This window comes from Bidens hawaiensis, unplaced genomic scaffold (genome assembly GCF_021521415.1).
Source record: "Bidens hawaiensis isolate Kalapana, Puna unplaced genomic scaffold, B.hawaiensis_p1.1 tig00013374_1, whole genome shotgun sequence".
Classification (NCBI taxonomy): Eukaryota; Viridiplantae; Streptophyta; class Magnoliopsida; order Asterales; family Asteraceae; genus Bidens; species Bidens hawaiensis.
The window spans coordinates 41,289-54,293 of NW_027504996.1; the positions used below are offsets into that span (position 1 = coordinate 41,289).

The 13,005-nt window shown below is 40.4% G+C and overlaps 1 pseudogene across 1 annotated transcript; it reads right to left on the bottom strand.

Moving 5' to 3' along the window:
* Positions 1-247: 247 nt before the first annotated feature.
* On the bottom strand, positions 248-8,153 carry LOC143609757 (uncharacterized; annotated as a pseudogene). The gene is made up of 7 exons (XR_013149474.1): positions 8,036-8,153; positions 7,100-7,347; positions 6,830-7,009; positions 6,590-6,737; positions 6,372-6,511; positions 6,032-6,067; positions 248-1,163 (listed from the first exon to the last, which is right to left on the bottom strand). The product of XR_013149474.1 is annotated as an uncharacterized LOC143609757 (transcript).
* Between the last annotated feature and the right edge of the window lie 4,852 nt (positions 8,154-13,005).

The following is a 13,005-nucleotide window of genomic DNA, read 5'->3' on the forward strand; positions in this document are numbered from 1 at the left end:
TATATTGAAAAGTGATTGCGACAAACCCAACGCACTTTTATGACGTTTCAAAAGCAATAAGTTAAGTTTTGGTTATCGTCTTCAGTTCACCTTTACCATAATTTAGAACCCTGAATACCAAAATACTTTTATTACGTCTTAAGGATCTTTGTAACCAAGAGTGTTCCAATCCACAAACTCAGGGTGAGAATTGTCTTGCCACTTGTGTTACATGACCAAACAAACATTTGGTTATAAAACAATAAGCTGAAAGTAATAAGAAATTTATAAAAAAAAAAAGGTAAAGACATAGTTTGACTTGTTTAACTTGCAGTTATACCCACCTAGAATGCAACAGTACATCGTACAATACAAGCATAGGCAAGTCAAAATATAATCAACCACGAGTGTTTTAAGGCTAGCGCATATTCCTATTAATATACAAAACAACAAACCACCTCACTGCCTTTGCAAGGGCGGTGGTGGTGTAGGCTGATTGCTTTGCCCGTAAAACCCAATACCTGGCGGCCGGTAGTAGCCGCTACCACTCTGAGACGACTGCTGCTGCTGCTGCTGCTGCTGAGGCGGCGGCTGGTGGTTGGGCCTCATCATCCCCATTGCAATATGTGACGGCAGAGGCGGCGGTTGGTGGTAGGGGGCTACCACTGAATGCATATGGCATTCCACCCATCATTAATCCAGAAGAAGCCTGAACAAACTGATTAGTGGGAGAGCTTGTGCCACCAACGGAGGGTGGTGGCGGTGGTGGCTGTGGATATGATGTTTGGATATTGGTGAAGTAACCTGAAGTGACAGGGTCGGGATTGGTTAGTTCTGGGACCGACATTGGTTTTTCTAGTTTGGGTCTCTTTTCTGGGGGAAATATGGAGTTGAATCCGGGTGGTGCGCTAAAGCCGTTGGTGATCGAGGCGGCTTCTTCGGCAACTAGAGATGAAAGAACAGATGTGAGCATTTGTGCAGAGGAAGCTGAAGCTGCAAGTTTTGCAGCAACTGCAGCAGCAGCTGCCTTTTTGTTTTCTTCTTCGGTGGCTTTTGTGGTGGTTCCAAAAGGCGTTGATTGTGGGAGGTTATCAACAGGAACTGTCACTTCACCAGCAGGACGAGAAGGGGAGATAAGTTTCTTTCTTAAAACTAGCAGCATCGTCAATTTGGCGTCGAGCAACCTGAAAATTCATTAGCAACTTTTAGGGTTTTGGTTGAATAGAAAACAGAAATGGTGTGTGCAATTCTAAACCATAAAAATGATGTCGTCTTTCAAATCAAGACATAATTTTCAAAAGCATCAGGTGATTGTTAACTTTTCACCCTTCAGCTTTCATTAAGCTCTTTCTGTATATGAAAAGAAGTTAATTGTCATTTTATTTGCTGTAAAATACTGGCATCACTAATTGTCAATGGATCATTTAATCTAGACACATCAAAATGGCTTAAAGCACCTTTTGGATCAAAAGGTAACAACACCACTACAACATGTTTAGCTTTCTAACATGTTATGGTATGACTATAAAAAATGTGCAACAAGGAGATAGAAAACTAGGTAGTGGAAGCTCTTACACGGGTGCAAGGTTCTAGTGTTCTAACTTGTTCACCATGACTACGTCAAGTTTTGATCCTCTACTTTTGATCAAATTAAAGCAACCTGGAACGCTAGTCATCATATATAAGCAGGATGGTCATGTTCTAACTAAGAACAGGAAGGTAATGGTAGGAAAAGGCAGTACAGAAGGATATTATCAAAATGTGTCATACTTCAGCAATGGGAGGACACTCCGGACTCCATGCTACTCAACAAAGGATTAAAAGTTGCTTTACATGGAAGTGCGATGTGTTCTCTAGCCTATAGACTAGACCTGGTACAACACACGTTCCACGTCTCACTTCTTAAGTGAGCTAACAGTCCTCCTTCACAGAAGATGCATTTACCTTTATATCACCCATCCTCCAGCTACAACCATTGGCAATTACTGACCGGAAGCTTACTAAGAAAGGTCACTGTATTGTTAGTTTGTTATGATGATGTTAGTTCAGTGGCATAACTTGCCCATTATTGAGGCGATTGTGGAGACTTGGAAGACTTGGTCTCAGCATGATTCTTGAGATTAATATCCTTTAAGGAGTAAATTACGTAGTAATAAATAAAAGACAATATGGGGTTCATTTTCTAATTGTCGTCATGTTAGGGTTCTTCCTCATAACTCTCTCTTCTTACTATAGCAGTATAGCAATGAAGTAAGTAGCAATGTTGCAATTTTTATAACAAATATAGTTTTAGATAAATGGAAGAAGAAAGTGATGAAGAGAAGAACAGTATTGAGACGCCAAGAACCTTTATCCCCATAAATATTCATGGGGGTCAAGGAGAAACTGATAGGAATTAGAATGTTGTGATTGTGATTTAAAGAATAAACCGGGAAAAGAAGATAGAAATATTTAATAGCAGAAACTTGAAGGAAAAGTTACAAGGATAATCCAGGGCTATGCCCTCTCTCCATACATCATGCAGGAGCCTAAACAATCATACAAGGATAATCCAGGGCTATGCCCTCTCTCCATACATCATGCAGGAGCCTAAACAATCATACAAGGATAATCCAGGGCTATGCCCTCTCTCCATACATCATGCAGGAGCCTAAACAATCTAACAAACTCATGCCTAACACATCATACCTTATTCTCTCCTCTAACAAATTCCTAGTCACTATTATGAAAGTCACTTTTGCCCCTTCTAGAATAAACATGTAACAAATTAGTTTTAGAAATGGTCTTGTCTCTATCAGAAACCACGACTCAATATTATGAGCACATCCTATTCCTCAAAGTAATACACACCAACTCCTAGTTGATATTCAATGTTCAAACTTAAAAGAAATAGAGAACTTTTAAGATATATCTCCTAACGAGGATATACATTATACAGGCTGAGGAATCATGAATCACATCAAATAACTTGACATTGAGCAACTTATAGTAGATCATTGATCATTGATGCAACAACTTATGAAGCTAAGGAAGGAGTTGCTCAAATCAAGACGCTAAAGACAGCTTCAAGGAATTGATGATATGAACCAGCAAAAGTAGGCCATCATTAAAGAAACTGAAATGGGCAAAGTAAGAGAAAAAAAAAAGTAAAGAAATGATGGTGTTGCCAGTGATTGAGAGAAGTGAAGAAACTACAATGGAAACACTAGATATTCACAAACGGAGGAACAGAACAAACCTTATAACTTCATTTATGATTTTATGTATTTTAAACTTTTTACTAACAAATGTGTGGGATATACTCAAAGGACCTACTGAGCTCCAACCTTAAAAGGGAACATGCAGACGGTTGTAGCCTTCTATATGTATCATGAAGCTTTTACAGCCTTTACAAGATGATCATAGTATACCTAAAAACTGCATCAGTTAAGTAGTCCTTAAAAACATTGTATTGGCCAACTGCCTTGACAAATAGGTATCAACATTACACTATATAGCGTACTCAGAGTCTGGAGCCACCTTGACACCATTGCCATGATATGCATCCCACACATTGTTTCTTACTCAAGCTTATCACAACCACAAGTTTCTCCTAGTATGTGGCCATATTCCCTAACAAATTGCATCATGTCCATGCATGCCATCTCTTCATTCTCCCTGTTCTTTTCCATACGACCATACCTTCTAACTTCAATAAATAGGCTTAATTTATGCAACTTACTTCATTAGTTCTGAACACAACTATTTTCTGTATAGACTTATTGCTGACGTAAGCACGCAAATGGTTATTATCTCCCTAGGCAACACATTGCACAAGGTGTTATAAATGTCATGAGAATTGAGCTCTACACATTTACTGCATGGCCTCCTATTCTTTGGTGTTTCTTTAACAGATGCTAACAACATGAGATTTTTCTCATTGCCTTGCCCTTTAGAAAACAAAGCATAAAAAAAGCCATTTAAAGTGCATTGTACACAGATTATATTAGAAAAACGGGTCGTGAACAGGCAAATTGCAATCGCATATTACTCATTACCTGGGAAAGAATTCTCCCATTTCCATGAACTTAAACACAAAATCCAATGGATACAGAATGTGAGTTAACATGAGTTGTTTAAAAAGATCAACATCCTGAAGACTTGAGTAATTAAAGTATGACTCTAGTTAAACCTAAATAAATAAAGAAAAACTTATGTATATATACTAAATAATATATATATATATATATATATATATATTTCCTAATTTAAGAGAAACTATTAGAACCTGGGAACCGAATTGATGAAATATAGTATAACTGGCCTGATTTGAGATAGGCTAGATCTCCAAAACAAAATACGAATATGATAGATAATACTTAAATAAAAATAATAAAATAGAAGAAACAAAGCAATTAATACTAATGCCGCTAGCTAGAATCTAATAAAACCACCCCTACTTTTCCTCCTACAAATTAATTTTAATCAAGAGTGTTTATTTTCAGTCAAGGATGTTTAATTTCAGTCAAACAGTGTTTAGGCGGGAACAACCAGCATCTCTTGAATTTGCCCCTAAATGCATCAAACCTGACCCCTTTCCCCTTTGCGGGTAACCGGGTTCGTATCAATACTTCCGCCCCGGAGGAACAACTTGTCCTCGAGTCGGAAAGAAGGGAATTGTTGTGCCAGGCAATAAGACATTCAATTGTAGCCCGTGCGGGTTTCAGCATGAATACAAGGAAGACCAGGTGATCTGGGAGTTCGATGGTAATTCAAGTTCATAAGCAACTGCCTCCGCTTTACGAATGATGCAATAATGACCAAAAGGCCTAAGTAGCAATCTTTCAAAACGTTTTTTAGCCAGGTTCTTCCGGCGATAAGGTTAAATTCGCTGAAAGACCGCATCTACAACCTCAAAATTCAGTTCACAACACTTTAGATCAACCTGGGTTTTTATGTGATCTTGGGTTTTTTGCAAATTAGTAGGCATCAATTTTACATCTTGTCTCTGGTGACTAGTCACTAGTTTTCCCTAGAGTGATCACGTGGATCCAAATCACTGATCTTCAATTGAATACCCAAGAGTCCAAGACATACTCAGACTGTTCTTCATCATTACCAGGACTGTTGTCGAGGGTTTCTTCTTCAACCAGATCTGGCAATGGGTTGTGGAACGCTTTCAAGGCGTGAGGCAATGGCTGCCAACTGGCAACAATGGAATCAATATAGGAACCGCCATCTTCGGTGGTGGTCAGGGTGGAAGGCGCCATAGGTTCCCGGCAAGGGAACCAATGTTAGAACCTGGGAATCGAATTGGTGAAATACAGGATAACTCACCTGATTCGAGATAGGCTATATCTCCAAATCAAAATACGATTTTGATAGATGATACTTGAACGAGATTACAAAGAAAAACAAAGCAACTAGTACTAATGCTACTGGTTAGAAACTAATAAAACTACCCCTACTTTTCCTCCTATGAATAAATTCCAATCAAGGGTGTTTAATTTCAAACATCTCTTGAAACTGCCCTGGATGCATCAGATCTGACCCCTTTCCCTTTTGTGGGTAACCGCGTTCGTATCAAAAACCAAAGTCACCAAATACGTTCCTAAATCACCTTTGATCCTATGTAGTCAAAGGCGCCTTGAGTGCGCCTAGTGCCTTCGACTACTATGATGTGATCATATTTTGAGATTTGTGACAGTCTAAGGTCCACCATCAATTAGGTAGTCTACACTAAAACAAGAGAAATAAAAAGTTCACAGTGACCGGCCTCCTAATACTTGATGTTCTATTCAACCATTAGAACATGACACTAAGACAACTAGTACCTCCATGACATGCCTCTATCATATAAAAGCCAACACTCTGCACAAGCCGGAGAAGATAGAAGTCGCATATTTAACAATTAACAGGCGCAATAACATTAGCAAATCCCATTGTTACAATAACATATTAACTGATGTTCATGTTAATAAGCTTTAAGTAACCATCGCTTTTATGCTGTAAATAGTTTGGAGCATGTAGAGAAAGAGAGAGGAAGAAAGACAGGGAGAGAGAGAGAGAGTACTTGCAACTGACTGTGAATAACATCCAGCTTTAATTCCTGAAAAAAAAAATTGACAAAAAATTTAGTCGTAAGTAATACTCCTTCCAAACCAAAAATAAATGTAGAACTTTGAGTCTGGTAATTCCAACATTAAGCTTTTCTATATTGTCTTCAAAGTTTTAAGTTTCTAAATTATAATTTGTTCTTCCATTGTAATGCCCTATGACTTTTTAATGTAGCAATTCTCAAAACTAAGATAAAAACAAGTCTTAACAAATTTACTTGGCAAAGTAAGCCATTCGACACAGAAAGAAAATTAACACTCGGTTTTTAGAAGCAAGGAAGTAATATGCAATCATACTTGATCCTGAAGAGCTTCTTTAAGCTGGGAAATCAATGAAGTCCTAGTCCTTTCTGCAGCTTCAAGTTGGTTGACACAATCTTGAAGCACACTTTCTTGCTCCTGGATTTCATCTAGCAATGAAGATCCTGGTACAACTCCTGAACAGCACAAAACATTAATAAGTTCCTTAAAAATCCATATTTAATATGGATGATGAATAGGTATGCATCCTTTACCCTGACTTTCGATCTCTCTTTCCAAATCTCCAAACCTGCGTATTGCACCTTCACAGTTGTTTAAGGCGGTATCTTCAGTAGCAGTCTCATCATGTACCAAATGGAAAGCAGTCATTATCTTTTCTGGAGTACCCCCAACAGCCAACTTCTGAAAGCCGAAAACATGAATCAAATTTTGATATCAATTGAAGCTAAAAGATATCCAAACAATTCAGAAATGAAGCAAGATATAGTACTCACAAGCCTCAATGAGTTGGCATCCCTTTTCACTATTTTGATAGGAATAGTGTTAGTGTTAGGATTAGAGTTGGAGGTCTTTCCATTGCTGGTCAACTGAGTGGGTGGACTTTTACCAAGCATTTCATCTTTCAAATTCTGACCCCTAGATCCAAACACCCTCCTTTCATCCCATATTCCAACCTTTTTACAGTAATAGAAGCAACATTGCTCAAAATGCATAACAGTGGTCAAAATTAATGACTTGGGTATAGAAAATAAAACATAAACTACCAGTCTTGATGCTGCTTTCTTTCCATTATCATCACCATGTTCATTAACATATTTGAGGGCTGAAGTCATGACCTTCCAAAATTCATTCACAAACTCACTGCCCTTACGCCTACTATTTTGCAAGATGTCATTGGCCAAATACAGAAAAGAAACTTGTTGCTCACGCTGAGCGGATTTAAATGATTTATGCCATATCTCAACAATTTGTTTGGCTTTCTTCCTCTGTGAAATACACGAACGGGATAATGCTGATTTAGCACTAAGGAAAACCATAGCGGCAAAAGATACAATACATTATATCATGAATTCAATGTTAAACACAATGAAAACTTATCTATCAAATCAAAACGCTTAATACTTACATACATAAAACATATAAAGACACGTGATGTAAACAAGCAGTTACACAATAGGATGATTTTACTGCAACGCATTCTTGTTTGTATAGTAATGTAGGACAAAGCAAATGTAAGGACCTAACAGCCCAATTGCCAAAGGGAGTCAGTGCTGAATAACAAAACTCAACTTCAAGACCAAAAAGCTCAAGTCTAGAAGATATTGGAAAAGCATTAACACCAGATGCTGATATTAAATAATTTTTTTAACAGCAAAATATTATATAAATAAAAAAATGATGGTTATAAAAAGCTAACCAATCATCACAGAAACAAAGTTACATGAAAATAAGTGTGTTTTGAATCCACTTGGTCCAAGAGAGATTAATTTTTTATTTCTAGTAACAATTCATAAAACGGGAAGTGTAAAATAGACATCCAAAGATAATATTTGAGCTAAATGTGTAAACTATAGTCTGAAGGAAACATCAACTTGACGTCCAAAAATAATATTTGAGCTAAATGTATTAAGTCCAGATGCCTTATCCTGATTTGCTAACTAAACACCACTTATGATGGGCTTAAACTGGCAAAAGGATACACTCTATACTTTGTTGAGAGCTGTTGAGTTTATGCAGCTTGTCTGATAACGCTTGTCCATCAAAAACATCATCACTCATCCTGCTAGCTACGTAACTAGATTCAAAAGTCCTGCAAATCATGAATACAAATAATGATTAATATCATAAAGCAACTCAACTTTACTGTAGGGATAGCAGTGAACCCGAACCCGATGTAGAAACCCGAAACCCGACATAAATGAGACGGGTAATACCCGACCCATTAGGGTTTGGGATTAATTTTGAAATTTTTGGTGGGTTTGGAACGGGTTTGGGATTTTTAATATACCCGATTACCCGATAACATTGACCCAATTACCCGATAATATACCCGATGTACCCTACATAACTTTTTTTATAAATTTATTTATATCAAATATGCATTTAAATGTAACACAAATATATAAACTTTTAATAAATCAATAAAAATATAAATTTAACAAATTATAAAGGCATATATGGTCATATTGCAAGAAATCCAAATTACCACACAAAATGATCTTTATTATTTTCAAGTTCTTGCACTTTTCTTTTAATCTATTTGTAAAATTCTGGCATAACATTTTTTTTAATATATTTATGATACTAAATGTATTATAATCAGTTATCTAATAATTGAAAATGTATACCTATGTAACTTTATAAATCTATTATTTTATAACTTATTAACTATTCTATACTTGACTTTTAGCTTCCTTAGTTAACACCTTATAATTTTAGTATTCTAAGAATTACAAATCCCACCCAGACGCACAGTTGTTTAGAACCCGATAGGAAACCCGAAACCCGAAGGGAAACCCCGAAACCCGATGGGTAATTACCCGATAGAAACCCGACAGGTTTTGGACGGGTTTGGGATGAGACTGTATAACCGGGTATGGTTTCGGATTACCTAAACCCGTCCCAAACCCGACCCATTGCCATCCCTACTTGAAGAGGTAGGTCCCAGCAGAGCCCAGTTGGACCCGCAAGACTCACCTTAAACAGGAACGTCTGCGCAGAGACCAACTGGATCCGCAGGACCAACCATGCTCAGAGACGTGACGTCCTTACGCGCAGTACGCAAGCTGGTCCCGCAGGAAATGCCTCCCAATGGTGAAGGACTCCGCCTGTCCCCGCAGCCTCGGATACAAGCCATTAGGGAAGGCCACCCGCGCAGCATGGCTACACGCACAAGGCACTTAGCTCTCGATCAGTGTCACCTGAAGGAATGAGCCAAGCCGGGAGCAATCCCGCACAGAGGCGGGAGGGGGAATACTCCCGCCCAAATAAGCCAGTCCGTATACTGAAGGATCTTTTACTGTACCTGACGAGGTATGGGCGAAAGATCTGATCAGAGATACGACAGCTCACTGATACAGTATGGCGAGCAGCATGCTCCTGTACTGTATCACTATTAGCCGCTGCCTACTCACCAACTACTGCCATACCACGTGCGTAGCCGTCAGTTGGTGGAACAGGAATAGTATACAGCAGGCCTGGTCACTATCAGCCGCTACCTACCCACCAACTACCAGCAGGGCACGTGCGTAGGCTACTGTTGGTGGAACAGGAATACTGTTGCAGCCGGCCATACCTCTTTGGAAACCTACCTTCGGCTATAAATACCACAAATGGTATGACCATCTCATCTTATCATATCTTATCATAATATACCTGATATCTGCTCTAGCAATCTCTTAATATACTTTTATATTTAAAGAGCACTCTAGTCTGATTCTCACGCCGGAGGGTGGTCATAAGGAGGAACCCCCCCCTTCTCAGTGACGAGCTCACGGTGTCTGTTTTGCAGGTTATCAGAAGAACCATCTTCCAAGGGTCTAACCCCTCGTGGGAAACATCTCTCCAACCCCCAGGTTACCAGTAACCTGCCCGGGGTTCGGTTAGTGTTTCTTCATTGGCGCCATCCGTGCATAAAGCTAGAACTACAATTTTCTCCAGTTTTTTCAAAACTTTATACAAAAGATGGTTAGAGAAATTCCGGTAACCACAACCCCAGCTATTGGGGGGAATACGGCAACACAGTTTTTACAAACACTACTCCGGCTACCGAAGCCGGAGCAAGTGAAGTAAATTTTACGAACACTACCCCACTTACTAAAGCAGGGGCAAGTGCAGTAAATGACCGCCTACTGGGATCCACCGATACCCAGTTTGAAAAACGAAGACTCCCCCGCCAGACTCTCGACGAAGTCAAGGCATGGGCGGAGGCACGACAAAAGGAATTCCAGGCTGAGTTGAACGAACGCTTGCGTTCCGTGCAACAGGCCGACGAATTCGAATACTGGGAGGATGACTCGGAGGAATCCGACTCCGACGCGAACCCTCGTCATAAGGCAAAAGGGAAGCGTAAAGAAACGAAAACCCAACCAAAAAGGCATTTTGGACAAGCCTTCAAACCAAAAAGCATAGATGGAAGTCCACGAGACTTCTCTAAAACGTTCAGACCAAACGTTACAAATGCAGGAACGTCCAAATTTGCAAGGGACATTGCTGAAGCAATTGCCCCGAAAAGTGCTAAACAAATGCCTAACATAGGCACATATGACGGCCTATCTGATCCAGACGATCATTTGAACAGGTTCATAGCGGGGGCAACCGTTAGCAATTGGACGGAACCCACGTGGTGTTACATGTTCCAAATGACGCTGGTGGGGGCTGCTAGGGCTTGGTTTGATCGTTTACCGGTTAACCACATTTACGACTGGGCAGACTTCCAGCAGAAGTTTAGCCAACACTTCAGCCAGCAGCGAAAGTATACCGAGGAGCAATGGACAATCCTCAAATGCACACGGGAAGAAGATGAATCTCTGCCAAACTTCATCACTCGCTTCAACTCAAAGAAGTTAAGTTTGGGCAATATCAGCGAGGATCTTGTTCGCGCAGCCTTCATCCAGGGTGCGCAAGACCCAGAGCTTATCCGCACCCTAACGGGTAAAGACGGAATGCCATCCACATGGGATGGCATCATGACAGCAGCCAAACGCTATGCGGAAACGGAGAAGCAACTGGGTAGAGACCTTCCGCAGAACACAAACCTTTACACCCAGAGGACGAGAGAGGACAACGTCCTCACCGCCCGATTGAACAAAAAACGGAAGCAAGGCATTTGGCAGTCAAGGGTAAACTTTGACACCTCATCCGGCTTACAACACCGATTGGGTGAAAGGGATAATGTAAAGCCGCACCGGAACCCCAGATGGACGCCACTTACCAAAAGCGTCACTGACATATTTGCTAATGAAGAGCTCCCATGGCCAAAGCCTCCAGAAATCCGACATCGTCACGATGCCGATCGGAGCAAGTACTGTGACTATCACAGAACAAAAGGCCACAACACTGAAGAATGCATAGACGTAAAAGACATGGTCGAAACATTCGTCAGAGATGGGACGCTCGCGCACCTCGTGGCGAAATAAAATCTAAGCAGGCAGGCAGGTGCGTGTGGAACCACGGCTGGGGTAAACACGAATAAAAAATCAGCTTCAATAGACTACATGCTGCGTAAAGAACGAGATCCCGAAACAGGTGCGTGTCGGCTCGATGGCGCTCCCATCCCAACAACATGGAAGGGAGCTCATTTACACAGTTTGCATGTAAATCAATTCCAATTTGTAAAGAAAAGGCCAAGAGCCACTTCTAATGGAAATGATTCTCTCTAGAACATCGAAGATGATGATTTTACATTTATACTTTTCTGGACACTATTATGCCGGTTTTCACCGCATAATTACGTAAAGTCATTGCATGGGAAGGCGGTCCTACCCGCACGAACCCAATAACGTAACAAACCTTCACGCAGGTCAGTTGAAGGGGAAAAAATTCAGCACCCAAAAATGAAAGTGCCGGTCTATCCGCATGAATCATTAAGGAAACTGAATAACCTGTCAACAACCGCGCGTCGAATGGTTAAAACTATCCAACACTGGACGACATTCATATTACGTGAAGTCGTTGCGTGGGAAGGCGGTCTTACCCGCACGAACCCAACAACGTGGCAAACCTTCACGCAGGTTAGTTGAAGGAGTTCATCCCATTAAATGAAAGTGCCGGTCTATCCCGCATGAATCATTCGAGGGAACTGCACCAACAACCGCGCGTCGAACGGTTCAAAACAAAATTCTTAAAAAGATGAGAAAAACCTACACGCAGGTCAGATAAGGGTAAAGTTCTGCCATCCTTCTAAGTGCAAGTGACGGTTCTACCCGCACAATCACGAAAGAGGAAGCAAAACTTCACACCTATCATCAACCACGTTCAAAGGTTAACTTATCCTCAAAAGATGAGAAACCTACACGCAGGTCAGATAAGGGTAAAGTTCTGCCATCCTACTAAGTGCAAGTGACGGTTCTACCCGCACAATCACGAAAGAGGAAGCAAAACTTCACACCTATTATCAACCACGTTCAAAGGTTAACTTATCCTCAAAAGATGAGAAACCTACACGCAGGTCAGATAAGGGTAAAGTTCTGCCATCCTTCTAAGTGCAAGTGACGGTTCTACCCGCACAATCACGAAAGAGGAAGCAAAACTTCACACCTATCATCAACCACGTTCAAAGGTTAACTTATCCTCAAAAGATGAGAAACCTACACGCAGGTCAGATAAGGGTAAAGTTCTGCCATCCTTCTAAGTGCAAGTGACGGTTCTACCCGCACAATTACGAAGGAGGAAGCGAAACTTTAACCCACTATCAACCACGTTCAAAGGTTCTTATTCTGAACACTTGGAAAATTGCTAATTTAAACTAAGTATGCAAGTCATAAAGTTTATAAAGCAAGGAACCCAAAGAAGGAAATAACAGTCTTATACGCAAAAAGATTAATATTTCAATGATGTATTACAACAGTGGCCGGGTAACTACCCGCCTAAAAGAAATCTATACAAAGCTGTCTATCCTAACGGTGGGAAGAGATCTTCAGGATCAGGCTTCAGGGCCACCTCCGCTTGG